The sequence below is a fragment of the Scyliorhinus canicula genome, chromosome 14 (assembly GCF_902713615.1).
Source record: "Scyliorhinus canicula chromosome 14, sScyCan1.1, whole genome shotgun sequence".
Taxonomy (NCBI): domain Eukaryota; kingdom Metazoa; phylum Chordata; class Chondrichthyes; order Carcharhiniformes; family Scyliorhinidae; genus Scyliorhinus; species Scyliorhinus canicula.
The window spans coordinates 110921219-110945135 of record NC_052159.1 but is presented as its reverse complement, the minus strand read 5'-3'; positions in this window follow the sequence as shown (position 1 = coordinate 110945135).

Genomic DNA, 23917 nt, shown 5'->3' with positions numbered 1-23917 from the left:
GCCAATCCACCCACCCTGCATCTATGACTGTATCAACTAGGGTCAAAATACATACAAATGTTAGAAAGGCAAATTTAAAGGCATTCTATCTGAAACCACAGGGCATTCACAACAATGTTGATGAATTGAAGACACAAATTGAAGTAAACTGGTATGATCTAATTTTCATATGGAAACATGACTGCAGGGTGAGGAGCAGGAATTTCTTCTCTCAGAGAGTAGTGAATCTGTGGAATTCTTTACCACAGAGAGCTGTAGATGCTGGATTGTTAAGTATGTTCAAGGCTGAGATCGGCAGATTTTTAATCAGTATGGGATATGAGGATAAATTGGGAAAGTAGAGTTGAGGATTATCACATCAGATCAGTCAAGACGCCATTGAATGGCAGAGTAGACTTGATGGGCTGAATGGTCTACTTCTATTACAATGTCTTATGGTTTTATGGGTGACCATGGCTGGAAACTGAATGTTCAAGGGCAATCAACATTTAGAAATTATTAGAAAAAAGGAAAAGGATGTGTGATAGCGCTATTATTAAAGGATACAATTAGTACATTAGTAAGAGAGGATCTTAGATTAGAAGATCAAGATGTAGAATCAGTTTGGGTATGTTATGTATCTGGGATCTTGCTGGTTCTGCATCACGTGATGTGTAGTGGTGCCAGCAGAGGGTTTGCACGGGCTCTGAGCAGTTCACCATCTTGATAGTATGAGCAACACCCTTAATAAACCTCATCATGGTTTACAAGAATCAGAGTGTGGGCACCTTCATACAATTTCTCTTTGCGGCAAAAAATAAATAGAACAGGTGACAAAACAGGCGCTGAGGATTGAGGCAGAAAAATCGCTGGAAAGATTTTTAGCGACTAATTGTATAATGACATCGGCAGCAACAGACGGTTCTCGGGATCGAACACACACACACACACACACACAGACATCAGACAAATCACTGCACCAATGTAAAGGTTGGACAAAAGTTTCAAAAGCAATTGCAAGTAAGAAGACCGACAGTTGGTTAAGACTTGCTTGCTTTAAGGTGAGCTGCAGGGAGGGAGAGGGGGGGGGGGGGGGGAACGGTGAGGGGAAGAGGGGAGGGGGGCAGGGAGGGGGGAAAAAGGAAGGACGGGGGCAAAGAACAATAGAGGGGAACCAGAGGGGGGGGGCAGAAGAAAAGGGAACACAAACTGGAAGGAGAGTACAGGAAATGGCAACAACCATGATGAACACAGCAACACAGAGTAAGAAAGTACAGGAGGAAGAAATGACGAACGGCTGAAGCAGAGGCAAACGCACAACAACAGCGAAAACCGACCCCCACCCAGATCTATTTTGTATTACTGGTTTGTATGTACTCTCTTTGTTTAAAAAAAAACGGAAGAATACACAAGGTATGTGTACAGGTATACTGCAATTGTCTTTCCAAAGCTTGAGTTTTATACAGTTCCCCAGTTTTTCCCTCCCCACACCTAATTTTTTTTTACTTTTTATTTACATAGTTTTGTGAATTATATAGCGTTGTTGTTTTTGGCATGTTTGTATTATCTTCTCATTTTTTTTCTCTTCTTTGTGTACACCTGTAAATAAACTCAGCGGGATTCTCCGATCCCCCACCAGGTCGGAAAATCCCCAGGGGCCGGCGCGAATCCCACACCGCCGCCCCGATGCTGGCTGCCATATTCTCCAGTGTCGGTTTTCAGGCGGGGTTCACGCTACGCCGGTCAGGGTCCATGGCAGCAGAACCCCTGGCAATTCTCCGGGACCCGATGGGTCAAGTGGCGCCAGTTTGTGGCCAGTCCGGCTGACACAGATTAGACATGGTCCCACACGGCGGGACCTGGCAGGTAAGTCGGCTGGTGCGGTCCTCGTGGGGGGGGGGGGGCGGGGGCGCGGGGCGATCCGCCCCTGGGGGAGGGGGGGGCTCCACGGTGGCCTGGCCCGCGATCGGCGCCCACCAATCTACGGGCGGGCCTGTGCAGTGGGGGCACTCCTTCCTTCCGCGCCGGCCCCTGGAGGGCTCCACCATGGCCGGCACGGAGAAAACAACGCTCTGCACATGCACCAGAATACGCCACCGGTTCCGCATGTGCGGAACCACGCTAGTCCTTCGGCGCATCCGCAAACTCGTGCAGTCCCTTCAGCGCCGGTTGGAGTGGCGCCAACCCCTCCGCCGTCCACCTAGCCCCTGGAAGTGCGGAGAAGTCCGCACTTTCGGGGGCTATTGACGCCAGTGTGGTTTGCGCCAGTTTTCCCACTGGCATGGGGACTTAGGCCCCGGAAAGGAGAATCCCACCCACTATATTCGAAAATCCCAATAAAAAACATTTCTTAAAAAAAAAGACTTGCTTGCTTTGAAGTGAGTGGGTTTTGGGCTGCATGGACCGCGCATGTGGTGAAACAACGCGGGCTGCGGTGAATAGGGATTGTGAAGGCTGCCGACTCAGCCTGGGCCACTACTTGGGCGAAAAGTCAAAATACTCAAGCATAAAAGGGGAGAGAATTCCTAGTTGCTTGTTCAAGGGATTGTTTGTGCCAGATGTTCCAAACAGTAGGAAGAGAGGAAGTGTGGCAGGGTGGCACTGTAAAGGTGACAACCTGGCAGCAGCCAGGTACCTGGGTGGCACCAGAAATACCAGAGTGCCACCCTACACAGAGACCAACCACCTGGGGGCCGCCGATCACCTGGGAGACCCCCCCCCCCCCCCCCCCCCCCCAGGTATTGTTCCACCTGGTCCCTGTTTGTGGGGACCAGGACTGAAAGGTGTTTGGCTGGTGTCTCCTCAACTCAGCTGATGGATCTGGGTGACCGTTAGATCCAATGCGAGCATGACTAAGTGGGTTCTTAAATTCACTAAACTGTGCCAGACTGTCCCCCCCCCGCCCCAGCCCCCACCCAGATTGTATTTGATGTATTCTAGCATTCCCCCGCTGAGTGTGTGAGCTGTTTACAATGATGATATGGCTAGGAGGCAGGGTCCAAAAATGGTGGGGAAAATGGGGGCCATGGACATGTTTGATGAGGATTATGAAACATGGAAATCATATGAAGAAAGATTTCAATTGTTTTTAATAACCAATCAGATACCGGAGGACCTAAAGAGCACAACATTTCTCAGCCCAGTTGGCCATAAAAGGTTTATGCTGCTACAGAATCTTGTTCACCCAGAAAAACCAGGAGAAAAGTCCTTCAGTGAAAATTTCACAGGGGCATTCCTCTCCCAGTGATTGCAGAAATGTTTTGGTTCTACTGCCGTAGTCAGCAAAAAGATTAAAATATTTTAGAGTTTAGAGCCAATTTAAGAAGGCTTGCTAGATATTGGATGCGATCCACCAGCCATGACCTGCTGAAACCGGGATGCGTCGTGGCTAGATTCCAGGGGAGGCCCCCGGATCTAACCAGACCTCACCAAACGTCATGACCCCCCCCAATCTGGATGGGGGCTGGGACGGAGGGGATTTGTCAAAAAACCCAGTGCGGCCGGGACCCAGTCTGGCGCAGTTAAGTGAGTTTAAGAACCCACTTAGTCATGCTCACATTGGATCTAACGGTCACCCAGATCCATCAGCTGAGCTGAGGAGACACCAGCCAAACACCTTTCAGTCCTGGTCTCCACAAACGGGGACTAGGTGGAACAATACCTGGGGGGGGGGGGGGGGGGGAGGGTTCTCCCGGGTGATCGGAGACCCCCAGGTGGTCGGCCTCTGTGTAGGGTGGCACTCTGGTATTTTTGATGCCACCCAGGTACCTTGCTGCTGCCAGGTTGTCATCTGGGTGCCAGGCTGACATTTTGCCCATGCCAGGATCGGGCCTATCGGGCCTGAGGGTCCCCTGCCCGTATGAGTTGAGATGTAGAGGCTCTCAATGACCCCCTTATAGGTGAGTTGGTGTTCCATCGGGGGGGGGTCAAGAGATCAGGACGGCATTTAAAAATGATGTTATGATCTCTTCCTGCACTGTGGAGCTCCACTTGCCAGAGATTCTCAGCGCAGGAAATGACACTGAGTGCAGCCTTTACAGGGGGAGCGTTCCCCACCAGGGCTTAAAAAACAGATTGCCGTTTGATAGTGGGGTTCCAGCTAATCTGAGACAGAACGGGTTAGTAAGATCACGCCCATTGTGAATTCGATACAACACTTGATGAGACTCTTCGAGACAGGCTGGTTTGTGGGTTATGCAGTGAAACAATTCAGAGGAAGTACTTACTGTAAGTGTTTTAACTCTGAAAGCTGCTATGGAAGTTTCCACCTCTCTGGGGCTTGCTACAAGAGAGGTTTCACAGAAAGGGGGTGGAGAGAAGATCTGCGAAATGGATACCTCAAGGAACAGGGCTGCAAAGGTGCAGCTATATCATCATTGTAAACAGGTCACACACTCCTGCTAGGGAATGCTAGAATACATCGAATACATGCAAAAACTCTGACAAGAAGAGCCATATTGCCAGGCCGTGTTGGGCTCAGAAAACATCTTCTTCACCAAGAAGGTGCGAGAAGAACTGCACAGTCAAACAATCTAGTCCCGTCTAAAACGCGAGTATCCAACCAGGGAGAGAGAGTTCTAGCTAAGAGAAATGGGATACCACCTATGATCCGGACGAGACAGCCCAAGATAATACACCATACAGATGGATGATAAAAGAGTTTGCCAATGTCATGCTGAACACTTACTTGCTGCACTAAGTGAGCTAGCAGAAATTTGTCAGGAGGTTGTACCTTTCGAAGATCCAGAAAGCGTGACTTTGGAACAGAGACCATGGAAATTCACATTCTGTTTCTGAGGATATTTCAATGCCTGTAGTGACAGATACTGAAATAAATGCTCAAGAAGTATCGTCTACAGAAAGGAATGAGGGCACTTCTGAGGTTGCAAATAGCCGAGTACAGGAACACTGAATTCTCCAAGAAAGAAGTCTTACAACACCAGGTTAAAGTCCAACATGTTTGTTTCAAACACTAGCTTTCGGAGCACTGCTCCTTCCTCAGGTGAATATTGGACTTTAACCTGGTGTTTTAAGACTTCTTACTGTGCCCACCCCTGTCCAACGCCGGCATCTCCACATCATGGTTCTCCAAGAAAAGAATAGGCTTTCAGAGACTGTCTTATTGAATTGTATGTATGTAAAGAAATAACATGCCAGGGGTCTGTTGTATCCATGTTAATTGTTGTCATTGCACAAATGAAGGAAAGGAGGAAAGGTTTTATGGGCGAAATTCTCCGCCCCCCACGACGGGTGGGAGAATAGCGGGAGGGCCTTCCCGACATTTTTGCCGCCCTCCCGCTATTCTCCACCCCCCCCCCCCCCCCCCCCCCCCCCGCCGAAGTCCCGACCCGAATCGCTGCCGCCGTTTTTTTACGGCCGGCAGCGATTCTCAGCTGTTAGATGGGCCGAAGTCCCAGCCCTTTCCGCCATTTTTACGAACGGCAAACACACCTGGTCTTGCCGTTCGTAAAAACGGCGTCACAAACTCGCTATTAATAACCATGGCACCGATTGGCACGGCCGTACCATTGGCATGCCCGCACATGCGCGGGTTTCGCGCAAAAACGCGATGACGTCACCCGCGCATGCGCGGGTTGGAGTCTTCCAAACTGCGCATGCGCGGCTGACGTCATATGACGCGTCAGCCGGCGCTAACTCCGGCAAGCGGGCTTAACGATTTTCGTTAAGCCCGTCTTGCCGGAGCCTACGGCGTCGGGCTGCTAGCCCCGACCGGGGACCAGAATCGGTCCCCGGTCGGGAAGGGGCGCGCTGCCGTAAAACCCGCCCGGGTTTTACGGCAGCTTTACGATTTCTCCCGTTTTGGGAGAATCGCGCCCAATGTATCTGGGAATACATTCTTGCTGCTTCTGTGTCACGTGATGTATAGTGACATTAGCAGAGAGTTTACACGGGCTTTGAGCTGGTCACCTTCTTGGTTCAATGAGCATCACTCTTAATAAAGCTCTCATCGTGTTTTGCAAGAATCCAGGTATGGGCACCTCCATAACTTTGCTCTTTATGGCAACAAAGAAATATAACAGTGTGGGCCGAAGAAACAGCAAGGGGCAGCAAACATTGGTGGGAGTTACTTATACGCCACCATACAATAGTAGTAATGTAGGACACAGTATAATTCAGGAAATTAGAGGTGCATGTCACAAAGGGACTACAGTAATTATGGGGGAACTTCAATCCTGAAATGTTTGTTGAGGAACCAACTAGCTAACAGGCTATTTTAGATCAAATATTGTGCACTGCTCCCGGCAGTTCACACTATCACACTGAGAGGTAAGTAAGAGCCTACTGTGTGCCCTGTTTCACAGAGACATGGCTCACCCTGACTCACCGAACTGTGCCATAATACTGGATAGACCGCACAGCGTAGTGGGGAAAATTCTTGAATCCATTATCAAGGGCTTTATAGCGGAACATTTAGAAAGTAGTGACAGGATCAGTCAGAGTCAGCATAGATTTATGAAGATGAATCATGCTTGACAAATCTGTTGGAATTCTTTGAAGATGTAACCAGTACACTTAACAAGGGGGAATCAGTCAATGTGGTATATTTGGACTTACAGAAGGCGGTTGACAAAGACCCGCATAAGAGATTATTGTGCAAAATTAAAGCGTATGGGATTGGGGGAAGTGTATTGAGGTAGATAGAAAACTGGTTGGCAGAGAGGAAACAAAGAGTTGGAATTAAATTGGCAGGCAGTAAATAGTGGGGTGCTACAGAGATTGGTGCTGGGACCCCCATCTATTCACAATGTATATTAATGATTTGAATGAGGGACCAAAGGTAACATCTCCAAGTTTGCAGATGATACCAAGTTGGGTGGGAGGGTGAACTGTGCTGAGGATGCAGGAATCCTACAGCATGATCTGGATAGGTTGGGCGAGTGGGGAAATCAATGGCAAATGCAGTATAATTTGGATAGGTGTGAGGTTATTTACTTTGGAAACAAAAACAGGAAGGCAGATTACTACCTAAATTGGGAGAGGGGAGTGTGCAGTGGTATCTGGGTGTCCTTGTGCACCAGTCGCTGAAGGTAAGCATGCAGGTGCAGCAGGTGGTAAAGAAAGCTAATGGTATGTTGAATTGGATTCTTGGATTTTGTTTATTGTCATGTGTACCAAAGTACGGTGAAAAGTATTTTTCTGCGAGCAGCTCAACAAATCATTAAGTATGTGAAAATAAAAGAAAATAAAATAAATACATAATAGGGCAACACAAGGTACACAATGTAACTACATAAACACCGGCATCGGGTGAAGCATACAGGGGTGTAGTGTTAATCAGGTCAGTCCACAAGAGGATCGTTTAGGAGTCTGGTAACAGCGGGAAAGAAGCTGTTTGTGAGTCTGTTTGTGCGTGTTCTCAGACTTTTATATCTCCTGCCGATGGAAGAAGTTGGAAGAGTGAGTAAACCATTGCGAGATGTTTTGAGTACAGAAGCAGGGATGTGATGCTGCAAATATACAGGGCCTTGGTGAGGAAGGATGTTCTTGCTCTCGAGGGAATGCAGCGAAGGTTTCTTAGACTGATTCCAGGAATGGCGGGACTGTCATATGAGGAGAGATTGACCAGTTGAGGATTGTTCTCACTGGAGTTCAGAAGAATGAGGGGGGATCTCATAGAGACTTATGAAATTCTAACAGGATTAGACAGGGTGGGGCAGCACAGTGGCTCAGTGGTTAGCACTGCTGCCTCATGGCGCCGAGGTCCCAGGTTCGATCCCGGCTCTGGGTCACTGTCCATGTGGAGTTTGCACAATCTCCCCGTGTTTGCGTGGGTTTCGCCCCCAGAACCCAAAGATGTGCAGGGTAGGTGGATAAGTCACGCTAAATTGCCCCTAAATTGGAAAAAAAATGAATTGGGTGCTCTAAATGTAGAAGAAAAAAGGATTAGACAGCATAGATGCAGGGAAGATGTTACCAATGATGGCTGTGTCCAGAACCAGGTGTCACAGACTGAGGATTCAGGGTAAACCGTTTTGGACAGAGATGAGGAGAGATTTCTTCACCCAAAGAGTGGTGAGCCTGTGGAATTCATTACCACAGGAAGTAGTTGATGCTAAAACATTGAATATATTCAAGAGGTGACTAGATATAGCACTTGTGGAGAATGGGATCAAAGGATATGGAGAGAAAGCAGATTAGGCTATTGAGTTGGATGATCAGCCATGATCGTGATAAATGGCAGACCAGCTCGAAGGGTCAAAAGGCCTCCTCCTGCTCCTATCTTCTATGTATTGATGCCTTTTCTGTGACTGTGCTGTAACTACGGCAATCAGTGAGTTTCCCCTCCTTTCTTTTGATATCTATATTCTAATGCTCAGAGTCACCAGGTATCAAATGATACCCCACAAAGTTTAACCGGCTATTGATCAAAGAGCCAAACACCAGTTAGTTAGTTCAAGGTCAAGGGTACTTTATTTACACACACAATTAGTCATGCAACATAAGCACTACCAGTTAACTACACCTGTCGACTAAGACAACCTGTACTTAACTTCAGGCACCCGGCTTAGGTCAGAGGAACAGTGGCCGCTGTTCAATTCTGAATCTATCGAGCCTGGAGAAGTAACTGCTGCTCAGCTAGGCTCATCCGTCTGGTAGCGAGCGCTGAACTTGAACTTGCTTCTGGTAGTGCTGCGATTGGAGATGGACGTTTCCGGGGTGCCACGTCCAAAAGAGGACGAACTCATGGCGGACTCTCTTCTTATGCTTGGGGGTTTTCGTGCTCTTTTGGGCGGTCCTTCAGTTTGGACCCCACTAATTGGGGTCCAAAGAACTCAAGAACTCAATGGCCAACCTAAATGGGTATGCCACCACAGTCACAGACTTCATAAGTCACTATGTTCGATTTTGAACCAATAAATGGGTGGGTGCCTGGATGGCTGGGCGTGTCCCAAGTGGTCACTGACCCTGTTGTTTAGGCTTCCTGAAAACAGGGAGTGGCGCCGAAATGTCTGGGACTGTACCGGTCACTCAATTACCAGTCCTTTGTCTTGATGGAGATGGGCCATCAAATGCTAATCGGTCCATCAAAATTCTAATTGTTCGGAGTTTCGATACCGTCTGGATTCGTCACTTGCAAATATACATTTCAGGCTATGAGCCTACCTGAATCTTGCTTTGCCCATTTTACCCGCTATGCTTTGCGAGTTTCTCTGTTCCTGGTTGTAAGTGGCCATCCCAGATGGCTACAGTATCTATGTATGTATCTGGCAAAGTGAAGGGAAGACAGGTTTGCCTCCTCATCAACTCTTCCCGGCGACCCTGGTGAATTAATCCTTCCCGGACCTGGAATACCTGATTGTGAAGTGCCGCCCATAATATTTTCCACTGGAGTTCACTTCTGCCATCATCATAGCGGTCTAAACCGCTTGATAAATTGTACACCGCTATAAATAACAATGCAAAAAACCCGGAGGCCTTGTTCATCATGTCCGGGGATATCAACGAGGCCAACCTCAAGAGTGTACTGCCCAAATTTCACCAACACTTCTGTCCCAAAATCCACAACAACTGCTACGCCAACATCAAGGGCACCTACCCCGATCCATCCCCCGACCGAAAATCAGACCATAAGACGGTGCCCCTTCTCCCAGCAGACAAACAGAAACTTAAGCAGGAGAATCAGGTTAAGAAGGTTGTGCAATGCTGGTTCCAGGCAACAGAAGAGCTCCTACACGCCAGCTTGGAGTCAGTGGACTGGTCCATATTCAAGAACTCGATGGCCAACCTAAATGGGTATGCCACCACCATCACACACTTCATCAGCAAGTGTTTAGAAGATTGTGTGCCAAAGAAGACAGTACGTACACTCCTCAACCACAAACCATGGCTTAATCATAAGATTCACTCCCTACTGAAGGCCAGGTCTGAGGCGTTCAAGACAGGTGACTCTACAAGAAATCAAGGTACGACCTTCGCAAAGCCATCAGAGATGCCAAGAGACAGTACGAGACTAAGCTAGAGTCACAGACTAACGATACAGACAGCCCAGAGTGGCAAGGCTTAAACAACATAACGGACTTCAAACCAAAGCTGAGTAGAATCTCTGCCAGCAGCGGACCCCTCCCTGATGAACACAATGTATTCTATGCTTAGTTCAAGCAGGAAACAATCAAACTGTTGTTAACTATCCCAGCAGCCTCAGACAAAACCATATCTAACATCACAGCTTCCGAAGTGAGATCGGCTTTCTTAAAAGTGAACCCTCAGAAAGCAACAGGTTCTGATGGAGTCCCTGGTTGTGTACTCAGACCCTGCGTGGACTAACTGGCAGGTGTGTTCGCGAACATCTTTCACCTCCTCCTACTCCATTCCGAGGTTCCCACCTGCTTCAAGAAGACCACCAGCATACCGGTGCCAAAGAATAACCAGGCAGCGTACCTCAATGACTACCGTCATTTGGCATCGCTTATTATGAAGTGCTTCGAGAGGTTGGTCATGAGACACATCAACTCCATACTCTCAGAATGCGTTGATCCACTGCAGTTCGCGTACCTCCACAACTGGTCCACAACTGGTCCACATAATCAAAGACACCTCCCATTGGGTTATTCTCTCTTCCAACTTCTTCCATCAGGTAGGAGATACAAAAGTATCTGAGAACACGCACTAAAAGGTTCAAAAACAACTTCTTCCCCACTGTTACCTGACTCCTGAATGGCCCTCTTATGGACTGAACTAATCTCTTCACACATCTTCTTTACTGAGTAGTATTACACTCCGCATGATCACCCGATGTATGTGCCTCAGTATTATGTCCTATGTTTTTTCATGTATGGAACGATCTGTCTGGACTGTACGCAGAACAATACTTTTCACTGTACCTTGGTACAAGTGATAATAAATCCAATCCAAACAAATCTGAGATATGAGGAGATTGCAAAGATGCTTCCAGGGGATTTAGACGGGCTACGTGAAAGGGCAAGGATATGGCAGATGAAAATCGCTTATTGTCACGAGTAGGCTTCAAATGAAGTTACTGTGAAAAGCCCCTAGTTGCCATATTCCGGCACCTGTTCGGGGTGCAATTTATAATGGTTGCAATTTTGGGGTAGCACAGTGGCACAATGGTAAGCCTCACAGTGCCAGGGACCGGGGTTTGAATTCCAGCCTTGGGTGGCTGTCCAGAGTTTCCCCTTTGTGTGTGTGGGTTTTCTTGGGTGCTTTGTTTCCCTCCCACAGTCCAAAGAAGTGGAGGTTCGGTTAATTGGCCAGGCTAAATTGCCCCTTAGTGTCCAAAGCCACGCAGGCTATGTGGGGTTATAGAACATAGAACATAGCAAAATACAGCACTTAAAATAGTGCCCACGATGTTGTGCCGAACTTTTGTCCTAGATTAAGAACAAATTAATCTACATCCTATCATTCTACTGTAATCCATGTACCTATCCAATAGCTGCTTGAAGGTCCCTGATGTTTCCGACTCAACTACTTCCACAGGCAGTGCATTCCATGCCCCCACTACTCTCTGGGTAAAGAACCTACCTCTGACATCCCCCCTATATCTTCCACCATTCACCTTAAATTTATGTCCCCTTGTAATGGTTTGTTCCACCCGGGGAAAAAGTCTCCCTATGGGGTTAGGGTGGGGGAGGGTGCTCTATCAGAGAGTCGATACAGACTTGATGGGCCAAATGGCCTCCTTCTGCATTGTAGTAATTCTATTTTCCCATCGCCTCACGTCCTGCAGGTGAAGTGTGAGAGAGCCCCAAATCGGGGCTCTGCGCCAAGCGTGAAATCTCATGCAAGTCATCCAACTCACGCCACCCGGTTTGATCTAGATCGTAAATTCAGTGACTGTCTGAGAGGTTCCTCTGTGGGTGATACTAAATCTGAGAGATAACAAAATATCATAAGCCTTTCATCAAGAAACTGACTGTAATCTCCTGTGGAGATAATGGAAGCTAATTGTCATCTCAGCAAAAATCACATCCTGTAAGTTATGTCCCAGACCTTTTGTGGGTTCTCCCCTGGAAAAAAACAGCTGAAAACATTGTCAGTATGGACCAGTGCTGGATATATCAGAGTGTGTGACAGAAGCAAGGAAATAGAGCAGTAGTTACCCCTGCTCTCAAGCAAGCCATGTCAGCAATGCCGCAGCTTAAAATAAAGCAGGACAACCTCTCAATTAAACTGCAGAACACTGGAATCTCAAAACCAACAATTCAACTGCTGAAGTCTGAACTACTGCAATCAGAAATCTCAATGTTTCACCATCTACTCTTCACGGACAAGTCAAAAACTGATTTGTATGCCTTGTTTTTACTTGTTTTTGGACTCAGTTTTCATTTCTAATCTGTGTGAATTTGTTCTTGCATTTTAAAAAATTATTTTCCTTGTATTTAGTAGCCAATAAACATATTATTTCATTAACTCAAACAAGCCTGTTTAAATCGGTTCCTTTTGAAACAGAAATAAATTTGGATTGGGAAAAGATAGCTGCAGGGGAAGAGATCCTTTTGAAGTAAACTTGCGACGACCAACAAAGGGGCTTGAATAAATAAAGAGAGCCAGTTCATCCCTCTTCACACAGGGGCATAGCAATTTGGAGCTACCCATCCAGAATAAAAAATTGGGGCTTGTGCTGAGGTCATTCCCATAGAGGGGATGGAGGGTAACTAATTTAGGGACCTCATCAAGGGATCGGTTATGCCAACTGGTACATTTACAGTCCCTTTAAAACCACAGTCAGAATGATGTTCTTGTCATGACTCATCCACCTGTTTCAAAATGGCCGTTGCATTCTTATATATTATCTACTTGTTAGTAGCAAACCTGCAGCACTAACAATTACAGCTACTTTATGTGAAGCACCCGTAATGAACAGCTAAAAGTATTTAAATCTCACAGCTTATAAATGTAACAACCTTCAAGAGATTTATTGTCCCGATGTAATACTTGCTCATTACTTTCTGTTCCCAGTGATCAGTACATTGAATTTGAAACAATCTTCCCGATTTGCCAGAAGATTAATTTAACAGTTTCATTAAACTGCTGTGATGTGCATAATTCAAAGTAAACATCTTTAAAGCTCATCGTTGATCAAATTACCCTCTTAATATTTAATAGATGAGCGCCCAGTTGCAGCATTTGTAATATTGTCTCACCCTCAAAAGTCTAAGCTGTCTGTTTTACTGCTGAATGTTTTATTTGAAAGTAGATTTCCGGGATTCTATTGATTTAATAGAAAGAAAAAAGTAAGAACTTGCACTTACGAAGCACCTTTCACAACCTCAGAACATCTCACAGCACTTTATAACAAATAAAGAACTTTGAAATATAGGGCTGGATTTTCACGCTAGAGAAGGGTAGTGGGAGCCAGGAAATTCCTGAGCCTGTCTCAGGAAAATGTATCCCGAAAGGTGTAATTTTTGTTGTACGGGACACTTGTGTATTGGAATCAGACCTTCCATCCTGGAAACATTTTGGCACAGCAGTTGCTGAGTACCAAAGCAGCCAGTTTAAGAAGTCCATCTCAAATCTCTGGGATGTCATCCCAGTTTATTTGCTCAATATCAAGCCCCGTAGTCCTCTCCTGTCATATTCTCTTACGCCATTCCTCATGCGCCATCCATGTCAACTCAGGCTAACCTATGCCCCTTACCTATCCAAATGTCCCCTCATAACGCCATACTAACTCATAGTACTTCCATGCCCATCCACCCAGTATGCACTCTGCATAGAACCAATGAACCCCAAAGTAATAATGGCGTTTGCAGAAGGACTTAAATACATTCATGACTTCCGGTGATGGGGATTGCTGAGCGGATGCACGGAAGATGGTTCTCCTCCTAAGAATCTGAAATGACGTGCCAGAGCTGAGGAGAAAATAACATCCCATTACCACCCTCTTCAACCTACACAAGGAGAAAAAATGCCGAATAACAACTGCACCAGGGGCCGCAAGGAAACGAGAGGCAACAGGAGCCTGGAGAAACAGGCAAGCGAAACGGTGGACCCATGAGGCGGGGAAGCCAAGAAACACCAACAAGCCGTGCAAGGACATCCCCCCCCACCGCAGAGGGCAGCTGGAGGATTTTCCTCACCAGAGACCTAAAGGAGCTCAAGGAGGACATGAGACTGGGAATCCAGGCAATGGTCAAGGTGGCAGTCACAGAAGCACTGGCCACCTTGCAGGTGGCCCTCAACAAAGCAGAAAGGCGACTAGAGGCCTACGGGACCACAATCAAGGAGCTAGAAAAGGCCTCCATGGAGCAAAGTGACCTGATCGTCGTCCTGGAGGCAGAAATAACTAGGTAGACCAGGGAAACCTTAAAGAGAAGGTCGAGGACCAAGAGAACCCGTTGCGGCATCAGAACCTCAGAATAGTGGGACTGCCAGAGAGAACCAAAGGCAGGAATCCCATGGGTTACATGGCTCAGATGCTGGGAAACCAGGTGGGAAGGGACAGCTTACCCAGCCCGCCAGAGATAGACAGGGCACCTGGTCACTCTGGCCAAAGCCCAGGGCCGGGGAACAACCAAGGGCGAAGGTGCACCGGTACCAAGACTGGGAGAGAGCCCTGACATGGGCCAGGCAGACGAGAACATGCAACTGGGAGGGACACCAGTTATGAATTCATCAAGACATTGGGGCAGAACTGGCCAAGCGCTGGGCAGAATTCAACAGAGTGAAGGCAGCCCTGATCTAAAGTGTGATGATTTGGGATGCTCTATCCAGCCAAGCTATGGGTAACCTGTTTTGTTATGCTCTTGACGTAGCATAAGCAGCTTCCTTGATGTGCACTCTGACAAAAGAAGGTTCAGATTTGGAGATAGCTTTAACATGTTTATTAAACTGTTAACAATTCTCCTACTTGGATTCGACTCTCCTGTTAATCCTGCTAGAGCTACTCAGACTTACGAACCAGTCTGCTACAATCCAGGTGGTGGGTGTGATGTGTTTCAAATCAACCCTGTGTACTCACTGTGAGTCTCCACTGGAAAGAGGAAGATCATGTGTGCTGTGTCCTTTTATATGGGTTGGTGTAATCCCCCCTGTGGTAGTGTCACCTCTGTGTGTATCGTTAATACCCATTGGCCATGTCCTATCTTACTGGCCTATTGGTAGAATGTCTGTGTGTCATGTCTCTGGTGCCCCCTCTAGTGTCTAGCTAGTCTACCTGTATTTACATTAACCCCTTGTATATTTACAGTGATGCATATCACCACATAACCTACCAGGGCAGGTAGCACTATTTTACATCCCCTGAAGAAGCGGATGAGTTTGTCCAAAAGAATAGGCTGGGAAGTCAGCAGCAGAGACAGAGATTAAACCGTCACCTGGAGAAACTGAGAGACTGAAAGGCATTTTGGGCAGGACTATACCGCCTCGCTCTGAAACCGAAAGCTAAGACACAAAAAGGAGGGGGCGAGGGCAGCGGGGCGCAGGAAAAAGGGAGAAAGAGGAAGAGGGGAGAGAGAGGAAAGAAAATCACTGGCCGAAGGAGATGCTCAGACCGACCCCAGGAGGGGGGCAGTCACATTGGAGGTTAAGCTAGTGGCAAAACGTATGAGGGGGAGGGCCACAGCACATCTCCCGCAGGGGGAGAACATAGGGAAAACAAATGGATGGATGGGGGGAGAGCTCTAGGCTGGCTACAGCAGGCCACACATGACAACAGAGAACAAGATGATGCCATAAGCAGCCACTTTGGAGGGTCTCCAAACAAAGGGAAACCCCGGAATGCAGGGGTGCACCCATATGGCGGACACATAGTTGGCAGCCATGTTTCGTGGCCCCTAAACAAAGGGAAACCCCGGAGTGCAAGGGCCGAGCCTCATGGTGAGTACGGTGACCGTGGCCATCTTGAATGGCCCCCTAACAAAGGTAAACCACGGAGTGCAGGGGCACATCCACAAGGTAAGTAGGGTTGATCCCGCAGGAGGAGAGATGACAGAACCCCCCCCCACCCCCCCGCCCTAACAGAATAATCACCTGGAACATCAGGGGACTTTTGTTTTCTTTTTAAAAAATAAATTTAGAGTACCCAATTCATTTGTTCCAATTAACGGGCAATTTAGTGTAGCCAATCCACCTACCCTGCACATCTTTGGGTTGTGGGGGAGAAACCCATGCAAACATGGGGAGAACGTGCAAACACAACACGGACAGTGACCCAGAGCCGGGATCGAACCTGAGACCTCGGTCCCGTGAGGCATCAGGGTTAACCCACTGTGCCACCATGCTACCCCCTACATCAGGGGACTTAATAGCCCAATGAAAACATCCAGATCTTCGCCCACATAAAAAGTATGAAAGCCGACATAGTCTTCCTCCAAGAGATGCACCTGAGAGAGAAGGACCGACTGCGGGTAAGAAAGTGCTGAGTGGGATAGACATACCATTCCTGGGGATGGGACGTTTCGGCGTGGCCAATTCGGCGTGGCCATTCGGCGTGGCCCATTCGGCATAGCCCTTTCGACGGAGGAATTTTTTGGCTGAGTAATTTTTCGGCGGCGGGACAGGCTTCAGAAAGACAGGTTAGTGCAATGAGCAGACATTTAATATCGGTCTGGGTGAAAAATACAAGACAGTAGAAGGAACATTTTTTACAACTTGCTCTTAGTTCTAGGATGCGCAGCATTTGTCTCCCGCTTTAGAGGCTGTCCCTGGTTTGCACATGAGCAGTGGGTGACTCCGGAAGGAGCCGGTGAGGTGAAGCGGACAGGCGGCCCAGTTCAGGGGGACAGCAGCCGGCGAGGTGAAGCGGACAGGCGGCCCAGTTCAGGGGGACAGCAGCCGGCGAGGTGAAGCGGACAGGCGGCCCAGTTCAGGGGGACAGCAGCCGGCGAGGTGAAGCGGACAGGCGGCCCAGTTCAGGGGGACAGCAGCCGGCGAGGTGAAGCGGACAGGCGGCCCAGTTCAGGGGGACAGCAGCCGGCGAGGTGAAGCGGACAGGCGGCCCAGTTCAAGGGGACAGCAGCCGGCGAGGTGAAACGGACAGGCGGCCCAGTTCAGGGGGACAGCAGCCAGCGAGGTGAAGCGGACAGGCGGCCTGGTTCAGGGGAACAGCACCCCCCCCACCCCCAAGGTTTAAAAGGTTTATTCAAAACCTTGGAACCATTTCACCTTTGCTCCTGAGAGGGGAATGGGACGTTTCGGCGTGGCCAATTCGGCGTTTTAATGAAGGTTTTTTATCTAGGTTTTTAAAATATTTTTTAATGTGACGTCGAAATGTCCTGACGCCTAAACGGCCACGCCGAATCAGCCAATTATTTCCCTGACGCCTAAACGGCCACGCCAAATCAGCTGCGCCAAATGGGCTACGCCGAAACGTACCAAACCCATCTGCTACGGGATGAGAGCTCGGTGGGTAGCTATACTACTCAGTAAGAGGATGGTGTTCACAGCAACGAGGACAGTTATGGATCCTGGGGACGGTACGCCATGGTCAGCGGTCTCCTGGATGGGGCACCAGTAGTCCTGGTGAATGTGTACGCTCCCAACTGGGACGACACGGAATTCATAAAGAAGACCAAGGTGGGGGCAGCACAGTGGTGTTGTGGGTTAGCTCTGTTGCCTCACTGCGCCGAGGTCCCAGGTTCGATCCCAGCTCTGGGTCACTGTCCGTGTGGAGTTTGCACATTCTCCCCTTGTCTGCGTGAGTCTCACCCCCACAACCCCAAGATGTGCAGGATAGGTGGATTGGCCACGCTAAATTGCCCGTCATTTCGAAAAAAAAATTGGGTACTCTAATTTTTTATAAAAAACAGATACTCAAAGTAATTACATAGCACAGAAAATCAGAAATTTAAGTTCTCCTCACCCATAATTTCTCAATCATAAGATGAATGGTTGGAAACCTATGGATGGCAAATCCTTGAATTCTATCAAGGTAGAACCAGGTATTTTTGAAAACTGTACATTCAGTGCCCACAACCCAAAGATGTGCCGGCTAGGTGGATTGGCTACGCTAAATTGTCCCTTAATTGGAAAAAATTAATTGGGTACTCTAAATTTATTTTAAAAAAGAAGACCATGGTGGAATCCCAGACATAGGCACACAACGACTGTTCATTGAGGGTCTTTAACTGTGTACAGGACCCACGGACAGCCGAGTGAAACCCCAAAACAGGGAAGAACTCCAGCATGACGAGAAAACTCAGCACATTAATGGAGTAGATGGCGGCAGTGGACCCATGGAGGTTGACACATTCAGGAGAGAAGGAGTTCTCCTTCTCCCAGGTACTTAAGGTAGACACACACTTCAACTTCTTTGTAGTAGGGAAAGCGATGCTGTCAGGGGTAGTCAAAAGAAGAATACTCTGTGATCGTGCTCTCCGACCACACGCCACACTACATCAACATGAGATTGGACATGACCCTCCTTGCCGAAAAGGCTTTCTGCAAGAAAATATTCCCTTGGGCAGCATGGTAGCATAGTGGTTAGCACAATTGCTTCACAGCTCCAGGGTCCCAGGTTCGATTCCCGGCTTGGGTCACTGTCTGTGTGGAGTCTGCACGTTATCCCCGTGTGTGCGTGGGTTTCTTCCGGGTGCTCAGGTTTCCACCCACAGTCCAAACATGTGCAGGTTAGGTGGATTGGCCCTGCTAAATTGCCATTAGTGTCCAAAATTGCTCTTATTGTTGGGTGGGGTTGCTGGGTTGTGGGGATAGGGTGGAGGTGTGCGGTTGGGTAGGATGCTCTTTCCAAGAGCTGGTGCAGACTCGATGGGCCGTATGGCCTCCTTCTGCACTGTAAATTCTATGAAATCACAGGTCGTAGACAGGTATATTATCAACAATGCGGAGGTCACCCTCCATGTTCTGGGACGCACTGCAGGCTGTGATCAGGGGTGAGAATATTGTCTATGAAGCACGTCGAGGCAGGGAAGGGAGGGTGGCTTGGCAATAGCTGGTCGACTCGATACTGGAGATAGACCGACAATACTCCACAGCCCCGATCATAGAGCTTCTGGCGGAGAGGAAAAACCTACAAATGGACTTTGACCTGCTCTCCATGCAAATGAAAACCAATTAAGAAAAGCATACTATGTTATGAAAAGGGGAGAGGGGGTTGGGGGAGCAAGGGGAGTGGTATTGGAGGTTAACTTTATAGCCAGGCTTTTGTAAATTGTAATCTATACAGACTAGTTTATTTTTATTTTTGTTATGTATAAAAGGAAAAACTCTAATTAAACCATGATGTGGAGATGCCAGCATTTGTTTCGAATTACGAGCTTTCGGAGCACAGCTCCTTCCTCTGGTGAATAATAAAAACATTTTTTAAAAATTCATAACTTTCTTTTAAAAAATTGCTGTTACTATAATCCTCTACAATTGTCAAACAACCAGACATCTAAAGTATTAACAGCAGAAAGTATAAACACTTGACACCTCTTTAAATGGTGTAAATAAACATTGAGCCATTGACAAAATAGCCAGGATTCTCCGACTCGGCGCCGGGTCGGAGAATCTCGCGCCCCGCTGCCGGCTTCCCCATTCTCTGGCGCTGATTCTCGGGCACCCGCAGGATTCTGCCTCGCCGGTCGGGAGCCATTGGCAGCACCCCCCCCCCCCCCCCACCCGGCGATTCTCCGGGCCCCAATGGGTCAAGTGGCCAAAGTGTTTGGCCGGTACCGACAGCGTGGGTTACTCAGGTCCCACATGGCGAGACCTGGAAGGTGAGTGTGCAGGGGCCGTCCTGGAGAGGGGGCGGAGGATCCCCCCACGGTGACCTGGCCCGCAATTGGGGCCTATCGATCGGCGGTCGGGCTGGTTCCATGTGGCCCTATTTTACTCCGCGCCGGGCTCCTGTAGGGCTCCGCCATAATGCCCAGGAGTCAGCGCGGAGAAGGGTACTCCCGCACATGCGCAGAACTACGCTGGCCGTAGCGCGCATGCACGGCAATACGCAGGCTGTTCTGCGCATGCACGAACTCGCGGGTGTCATTCCGCGCCTGCTGCAACTGCGGGGACCACTCCGGCGCCAACCTAGCCCCTAGGAAGGGGAGAATTCCTCACTTTTGGGGACCGTTGACACCGGATTGGTTGGCGCCGCTTTTCATGCCGGCCGCCGGGCATTATGGCGGTGCCCGACAGGGGCCCGGCGGGGAGTAGAATATGGCCCCACGGAACCAGCCCTCCCGCCAATCGGTAGGCCCCAATTGCAGGCCAGGCCACTGTGGGAGAATCCCGCCCAATAGATCTGAAGTGGGATAATTGAAATAATTTTTATTAAGATTTATATTAAAATGTGCCTTATTAGCTTTACAATAGATGAATATAGTAAGAGCCCTTTTTTGGCACATGGGATATTTTGCTAATTCTATAGGTACGATGGGATCCTTGGCCAAGGGTAGTTACAGAGGTAGCAAGCCTAACAGTTAAAACAATATCAGCTTTCACAGACATTCATTGCTGAACACGATAAGACAGACTTAAGGGGAAACTGAAGACAATAGCCAAGTCTAAGGGGTGGGATAACGGGAATATCTGCTGATGGTATGGTGTGGTTAGTTAAAACGTTAATGAGAAACATCATAATGAAAAGTAGGAAGCTGAAAACTATAAATATATGCTACAAAGCTGTGTCATTGAGAGAGACACCATAACAGGCTGTGGTTCTCTCTCTCCACCATATGCTTGTAAAATAAAGCCCTTATGTACTCAAACGCTCACCAATTTGGAGTGGTTGTTTTTACCACAACAGACCTAAGAAAAAAAGCTGTCAGTCAAGCAATATTTTATCTCATGTGCCTCTGTTTCAAAACATTATTGTAACTCTGGGCTCTTGACCTCTACCACCTGGAAGGACAAACGGAGTAGACACATGACAGCGCAACCACCTGCAAGTTTCCCTCCCTTCCTTCTGACTTTGAACTGTATTGCTATTGCTTCACTGTGGCAGGTTCAAAAACCTTGAATTCCCCTCCTAACAACGCTATGGGTGTACCTATAACCAGATGTACTGAGCGATTCAAGAAGACATCTCAGCACCACCTTCTTAAGGGCAATTAGGGAAAGGCAACAAATTCTGACCTGGCCAACAGTACTCACATCCTAAGCAAAAAAATGTTTAATGTGTCACAATTTTGAAATCGTGCCTTCACCAGATCTCAAGCTGTGAACATTTGAAAATCTGGCCTAGGTATCTGAACCAAGGGTTCAGCCTGGGATCATCTTGGTCTGTGTGGCTCAGAATGTATTCTTCATTGTTGCCACTATTGCCATTGGGGATACCAATTATTCCCTGTAGTTTAGATTTAGAACAGTACAGCACAGAACAGGCCCTTCGGCCCTCGATGTTGTGCCGAGCAATGATCACCCTACTCAAACTCACGTATCCACCCTATACCCGTAACCCAACAACTCCCCCTTAACCTTACTTTTTAGGACACTACGGGCAATTTAGCATGGCCAATCCACCTAACCCGCACATCTTTGGACTGTGGGAGGAAACCGGAGCACCCGGAGGAAACCCACGCACACACGGGGAGGACGTGCAGACTCCGCACAGACAGTGACCCAGCCGGGAACCGAACCTGGGACCCTGGAGCTGTGAAGCATTGATGCTAACCACTATGCTACCGTGCTGCCCTGAGCAGGGTTACTGCCGATGTGACATTCTCTTCAAAAGCACTCAAGGGATAAATTTAGATGATGTTACACCCATTACCTAGGTGAAAAAGAGCTGCAAAAAAGTCCAATTTCGAGTGCCAATCTTTCATGCTCCAACATTAGAATCAAGTCTATTGTCATATAGGTTTGGACACTGTAAAGGTACTACCTAAACAGGCCTCTTGAATAAGCAAATAAAGGCCCAACACCGAGTTTAGGAACTCAAACAAGAAATTAGGTTGTTCTGAATGTAGCAAGCTTCCGTAAAGGATTACCTGGTTTACGTGCTACGTAACTGTCAATCCTTGAAGAGGTCATTGAAGGCCACCAACTAAAGATTTTGTTTAAAGTTTCTTACTTTAATATTGACAGCTCCCGATCCAAATTGCAGGCTTCTGTTGGCCAACATTCATTGACCCACTATGACCAGGCTCTGCCTCTGAGATCATGACTAGTGCCCGCAACTTAATGATACGCTAAGCCTGTTCCCATTGGTGGTAGATCCACGAACCAGAGGGCACAGAAGAAGCAAGCCATTATGAGGAAAGCCTTTTTGTGCAACGTATGGTTAGGATCTGGAATGCACTGCCTGAGATTGTGGTCTCCTGAGGCTTTCATAAGGAAATGGGATCATTGTTAGAAAAGGAAAGGTTTGTCCAGCTACAGGGAAAAGGCACTAGGTGAATTGTTCCTTCAGACGTTGAGCACTGACATGACAGACTGCATGGCCCTCTTCTGTGCAGTAATCATTTTATGATTCTATGTAGGCCTGACACCCAGGTCTCTCTGCTCCTGCACCCACTTAAGAATTGTACCCCCTATTTAATGTCTGTCCATGCCCTTCTAACCAAAATATATTGTTCCACACTTCACCACATTGAACATCATCTGGCATCTCTTTGTCCATTCCACCAACATTCTGTGTCTTTTTGAAGTACTACTCTTCCCCTTACAAGTTATAATGCTTCCAAATTTCATGTCAATTGCAAATTTTTGAATTGTCCTCTGCACATAATGATTGAGATCATTAATATATATCAGCAAAAGCAAGAGTCCCAACACTGACCCCGCGAAACCCCACTACAAATCCTCCTCCAACCTGAAAAATATCCTTTCACTTCCTATTACTTAGCCAATTTTGTATCCATGTTGCTACTGTCCCTTTTATACCATGAGCTGTAACTTTTCTTACAAGTCTGGTGTATGACACTCCACGGGAAGTTTCTGTCCTACCTGAGCTTGCCTTAGGACATCTGCATTACGGTGTCACAGGTGTACCACCCCAGTCAAACTCCCCACCTGTCACTGTCAATAGAGCGGGTTGTGACCTGCCGACCGGACATTTCCTACCAGTGCTTTTTGAAAGTCTATGTACATCACATCAATGGTATTACCCTCATCCACCCTTTCTTCTACCTCTTGAATATACTCCAGCAAGTTAGTTAAACATGATTTCCCCTTTAGAAATCCATGCCGACTTTTCCGAATCACCCATATTTTCCATATGATCACTAATTCTACCCCAAATAATTGTTTCCAGAAGCTTGCTCACCACTGAAATTAAACTGAAGGATCTGCAATTGCTGGACTTATCATAGAATTTACAGTGCAGAAGGAGGTCCTTTGGCCCATCGAGTCTGCACCGGTCTATGGAAAGATCACCCTATCTAAGCACACAGCTCCACCCTAACCCCGCAACCCAGTAATCTCTTTTTGGACATTGAGGGCAATTTATCATGACCAATCCACCTAACCTGCACATCTTTGGACTGTGGGAGGAAACCGGATCACCCGGAGGAAACTCACGCACACACGGGGAAAACGTTCAGACTCTGCACAGACAGTGACCCAAGCCGTGAATCGACCCTGGGACCCTGGAGCTGTGAAGCAACTGTGCTAACCACTGTGCTACAATACCGGGCCTTCATTTGTTGAACAATGGTGTAATGTCTACAATTCTCCAGTTCCCTGGCACCAACCCTGAGTTTAGGGAAGTCTGAAAGATTATGGCCAGTGCCCCTGCAATATCCACTCTCACTTCCTTCAATATCCTTGTAAGTATCTCATCCAGTCTCAGTATCTTAACAACTTTGAGTACCGACAGTTTATCCAATAGTTCCCATATCAATGTTGAACCCTTCTCGTGACAGAATTTCCTTCCCTGTCACAATAGTCTGGATAGCATCTACCTCCTTGGTAAAGACAGATGCAACATAGGCATTTTGTACCTCAGCCTTGCTCCCTGCCTCCATGTATAAATTTCTTTTGGGTTCCAAATCTGCCCAAATCCTCCTTTTACTGCCCTTTTACTATTTGTATGCCGATAGGTTTTTTGGGTCGGTCTTCACAGTGGAAG